Source organism: Lolium rigidum, chromosome 5 (assembly GCF_022539505.1).
Source record: "Lolium rigidum isolate FL_2022 chromosome 5, APGP_CSIRO_Lrig_0.1, whole genome shotgun sequence".
In the NCBI taxonomy this organism is placed as follows: Eukaryota; Viridiplantae; Streptophyta; class Magnoliopsida; order Poales; family Poaceae; genus Lolium; species Lolium rigidum.
The window spans coordinates 239,568,287-239,574,286 of NC_061512.1; positions in this window are offsets into that span (position 1 = coordinate 239,568,287).

Below are 6,000 nucleotides of genomic sequence, written 5' to 3' on the forward strand. Positions count from 1 at the left end.
ATAAGGGCAATGGTTAAAGAAGCAATTATGCATGCTTTCAGCTTTTAGGGTTTTGTTCCCCCTTTCCGGCGTTTTGTCATTTTATGTCAGAGGTAATTACTAAGAACAGTTTAGGGATACTCTGTTTAAGGTAAAATACTACCTTGGAATGTTGCCAAGGTGTTTTTAAAGTCCAAAAAGTGTCATGGACTTATTTTCATTATTAAAAATATGAGGTATGATTTTTAATGATTATAGTATTCATTAAACTATGACTTAATTCATTTGTCTCAAAAATTATATTTCATATTTTATTATGATAGAGAATTTTATGCTGAGTGGTTTTCATACTTTTATTTATTTTTTTAGAGCTATATTTATTTTCCAAACATTCTGGAAAGATTCACTTAAATAGTCATTTTTGAAATGACCAAAATGCCCCTCGGGCCCACCTGTCAGGCAGCCCGAGCTGGTTAGGTTGGACCAGCCCACTGGGCTTGGTCCAACCGACCCAGTCGGGCCGTAGACGTTTGATACGTCTCCGACGTATCGATAATTTCTTATGTTCCATGCCACATTATTGATGATATCTACATGTTTTATGCACACTTTATGTCATATTTATGCATTTTCTGGAACTAACCTATTAACAAGATGCCGAAGTGCCGATTCTTGTTTTCTGCTGTTTTTTGGTTTCGAAGTCCTAGTAAGGAAATATTGTCGGAATTGGACGAAATCAACGCCCGAGGGCCTATTTTCACCGGAAGCATCCGGAACACCCGAGAGCCGCGGGGGGGGGCACAGGGCCCCCAGATGATAGGGTGGCGCAGCCCACCCCCTGGCCGCGCGGCCCTATGGTGTCGTCGCCCCTTCGACCTTCTGACGCCGCCTCTTCGCCTATATAAAGGTCCGAGACCTAAAACCTCGATAGGAAAAAGCCACGGTACGAGAAAACTTCCAGAGCCGCCGCCATCGCGAAGCCAAGATCTGGGGGACAGGAGTCTCTGTTCCGGCACGCCGCCGGGACGGAGAAGTGCCCCCGGAAGGCTCCTCCATCGACACCACCGCCATCTCCATCAACGCTGCTGTCTCCCATGAGGAGGGAGTAGTTCTCCATCGAGGCTCGGGGCCGTACCGGTAGCTATGTGGTTAATCTCTCTCCTATGTACTTCAATACAATAATCTCATGAGCTGCCTTACATGATTGAGATTCATATGATGATGCTTGTAATCTAGATGTCATTATGCTAGTCAAGTGGGTTTTACTTATGTGATCTCCGGAGACTCCTTGTCCCACGTGTGTAAAGGTGACGAGTGTGTGCACCGTGTGGGTCTCTTAGGCTATATTTCACAGAATACTTATTCACTCGTTATGAATGGCGTAGTGAAGTGCTTATTTATATCTCTTTATGATTGCAATGTGTTTTGTATCACAATTTATCTGTGTGCTACTCTAGTGATGTTATTAAAGTAGTTTATTCCTCCCGCACGGTGTAATGGTGACGAGTGTGTGCATCCGTGTTAGTACTTGGCGTAGGCTATGATTATGATCTCTTGTAGATTATGAAGTTAACTATTGCTATGATGGTATTGATGTGATCTATTCCTCCTACATAGTGTGAAGGTGACAGTGTGCATGCTATGTTAGTACTTGGTTTAGTTGTGTTGATCTGTCATGCACTATAAGGTTATTTAAATATGGACATTGAATATTGTGGAGCTTGTTAACTCCGGCATTGAGGGTTCGTGTAGTCCTACGCAATTAGTGGTGTTCATTATCCAACAAGAGAGTGTAGAGTATGCATTTATCTATTCTGTTATGTGATCAAAGTTGAGAGTGTCCACTAGTGAAAGTCTAATCCCTAGGCCTTGTTCCTAAATACTGCTATCGCTGCTTGTTTACTGTTTTACTGCGTTACTACTGCTGCATTACTACTGCTTGTTTAGTGTCCTGGGCAAAGCACTTTTCTGGTGCCGTTGCTACTGCTAATATATATTAATACCACCTGTATTTCACTATCTCTTCACCGAACTAGTGCACCTATTAGGTGTGTTGGGGACACAAGAGACTTCTTGCTTTGTGGTTGCAGGGTTGCATGAGAGGGATATCTTTGACCTCTTCCTCCCTGAGTTCGATAAACCTTGGGTGATCCACTTAAGGGAAACTTGCTGCTGTTCTACAAACCTCTGCTCTTGGAGGCCCAACACTGCCTACAAGAATAGAAGCACCCGTAGACATCAAGCTATTTTCTGGCGCCGTTGCCGGGGAGGAAAGGTAAAAGGCTCTCATACTCCGGTCCCAGGTATAGTACTTTTCTGTTGCCGTTGTGTGTGTGTGCTCGAAGCTATTTCCTTTAGATCCTGCAATTGCATTTTTTTGTTTCTTGTTTACACTAGTTAGGCATAATGGACAACAATGAGCTTCTTATTCTATTTCCTGATTTAAGACATGGATGGTTTGATGCCAAAATTAAAAAACCTATGGAACATATTAGTATGAACGCTTTGAACACCATTGTTGCTAATGATATGGAAAATTCTAAGCTTGGGGAAGCTGGCTTTGATGAGCATGATATTTTTAGTCCCCCAAGCATTGAGGAGAAAATTTACTTTGATGATACTTTGCCTCCTATTTATGATGATTATAATGATACTGGTCTTTTAGTACCGCCTGTTATGGAGGATAAATTTGATTATGATTACAATATTCCTCCTATATTTGATGATGAGAATAATAATGATAGCTACTTTGTTGAATTTTCTCCCACTACAGCTAATAAAATTGATTATGCCTATGTGGAGAGTAATAATTTTATGCATGAGACTCATGATAAGAATGCTTTATGTGATATTTATATTGTTGAGTTTGTTCATGATGCCACTGAAAGTTATTATGAGAGAGGAAAATATGGTTGTAGAAGTTTTCATGTTACTAAAACACCTCTCTATATGCTGAAAATCTTCAAGTTGCGCTTGTCTAGTTTTCCTATGCTTGTTGCATCATGCTTCATGAATTTGTTTATTTACAAGATTCCTTTTCATAGGAAGCATGTTAGGCTTAAATGTGTTTTGAATTTGCCTCTTGATGCTCTCTTTTGCTTCAAATACTATCTCTTGCGAGTGCATCATTTAAACTGCTGAGCCCATCCTAATGGCTATAAAGAAAGAACTTCTTGGGAGATAACCCATGTGTTTATTTTGCTACAGTAACTTTGTTTTATATTTGTGTCTTGGAAGTTGTTACTACTGTAGCAACCTCTCCTTATCTTATTTTATTGCATTGTTGTGCCAAGTAAAGTCTTTGATAGAAAGGTTGATACTAGATTTGGATTGCTGCGCAGTAATAGATTTCTTTGCTGTCACGAATTTCGACCTGCCTCTCTGTTGGTAGCTCAGAAAAATATGCCAATTTACGTGCCTGATCCTCAGATATGTACGCAACTTTCATTCAATTTTGGCATTTTCATTTGAGCAAGTCTGGTGCCTCAATAAAATCCATCTTTACAGACTGTTATGTTTTGACAGATTCTGCCTTTTATTTCGCATTGCCTCTTTTGCTATGGTGGATGAATTTCTTTGTTCCATTAATGCCCAGTAGCTTTATGCAATGTCCAGAAGTGTTAATAATGATTGTGTCACCTCTGAACATGTTAATTTTTATTGTGCACTAACCCTCTAATGAGTTGTTTCGAGTTTGGTGTGGAGGAAGTTTTCAAGGATCAAGAGAGGAGGATGATATACTATGATCAAGAAGAGTGAAAGCTCTAAGCTTGGGGATGCCCCGGTGGTTCACCCCTGCATATTTCAAGAAGACTCAAGCATCTAAGCTTGGGGATGCCTAAGGCATCCCCTTCTTCATCGACAAATTATCAGGTTCCTTCTCTTGAAACTATATTTTTATTTGGCCACATCTTATGTACTTTACTTGGAGCGTATGTGTGCTTTTATTTTTGTTTTTTGTTTGAATAAATACTTGTGTGGGAGAGAGACACGCTCCGCTGGTACGTATGAACACATGTGTTCTTAGCTTTTAATGTTCATGGCGAAGGTTGAAACTGCTTCGTTAATTGTTATATGGTTGGAAACGGAAAATGCTACATGTAGTAATTGGTAGAATGTCTTGAATAATTTGATACTTGGCAATTGTTGTGCTCATGTTTAAGCTCTTGCATCATATACTTTGCACCCATTAATGAAGAAATACATAGAGCTTGCTAAATTTGGTTTGCATAATTGGTCTCTCTAAAGTCTAGATAATTTCTAGTATTGAGTTTTGAACAACAAGGAAGACGGTGTAGAGTATTATAATGTTTACAATATGTCTTTTATGTGAGTTTTGCTGCACCGGTTCATCCTTGTGTTTGTTTCAAATAACCTTGCTAGCCTAAGCCTTGTATTGAGAGGGATTACTTCTCATGCATCCAAATCCTTGAGCCAATAACTATGCCATTTGTGTCCACCATACGTACCTACTACATGGTATTTCTCCGCCATTCCAAAGTAAATTGCTTGAGTGCTACCTTTAAATAATTCAAAATTTATCACCTCTTATTTGTGTCAATGTTTTATAGCTCATGAGGAAGTATGTGGTGTTTTATCTTTCGATCTTGTCATTTACTTTTGACGGACTTTCACAATGGACTAGTGGCACATCCGCTTATCCAATAATTTTGCAAAAAGAGCTGGCAATGGGGTTCCCAGCCCCAATTAATTAACTTTCATTAATAATTCTCTTCACATGTTTTGCTCTGATTCATCAGTAAGCAACTTAATTTTGCAAATAGACACTCCTCCATGGTATGTGAATGTTGGAAGGCACCCGAGGATTCAGTTAGCCATGGCTTGTGTAAGCAAAAGGTTGGGAGGAGTGTCATCCATAAATGAAGAAAAACTAAACTAAAGTACATGTGTAAACAAAAGAGAAGAGGGATGATCTACCTTGCTGGTAGAGATAACGTCCTTCATGGGAGCCGCTCTTGAAAGTCTGGTTGATGAGGTAGTTAGAGTGCCCACTACCATTCGTTGACAACAACAAACACCTCTCAAAATTTTACTTTTATGCTCTCTTTATGTTTTCAAAACCAAAGCTCTAGCACAAATATAGCAATCGATGCTTTCCTCTTTGAAGGACCTATCTTTTTACTTTTATTGTTGAGTCAGTTTACCTATCTCTCTCCACCTCAAGAAGCAAACACTTGTGTGAACTGTGCATTGATTCCTACATACTTGCATATTGCACTTGTTATATTGCTTTGCATTGACAAACTATCATTGTGTTATCACCGGAATTTGACCAGGTCAGAGGTGGGCCGCGATCAAGGTGGACTTGAAGATATATATATAGAAGAAATACGTGAATCGGCCTTACATGCAAAGTTTGGGCTAGTTTGCCCTTGTATCTGTAACATATTAGGTTACGTGTCGATTAGGAGTTAGAGTTTTACCCGTGCACGGTTAGGTGCACGCTTGAATTAGAAAGTCCCTTGGACTATAAATATGTATCTAGGGTTTATGGAATAAACAACAACCAACGTTCAACACAAACAAATCTCGGCGCATCGCCAACTCCTTCGTCTCGAGGGTTTCTCCGGTAAGCACCATGCTGCCTAGATCGCATCTTGCGATCTAGGCAGCACGAGCCTATCTCGTTGTTCATGCGTTGCTCGTGCTGAAGCCTTTTTGATGGCGAGCAACGTAGTTATCTTAGATGCGTTAGGGTTAGCATTGTTCTTCGTATCATATGTTGTCGTAGTGCGACCCTTATGCATCTAGCCGCCCTTACACCTATCTCAGGTGTAGGGGCGGCACCCGCTTGATCATAGTTTAGTAGATCTGATCCGTTACGGTTGCTCCTTGTTCATCAAGGATTAGTTTAACATCCGCAATAGTTAGGCCCTACAAAGGGTTGGAGGATCCAGCGGCGTGTAGGGTGACGTTTGCTAGCCCTAGAAAGGATGTTCCGGGGATCAACCTCGTGTTGGTTTTTAGGCCCTGTCTAGGATCGGCTTACGGTCACCGTGC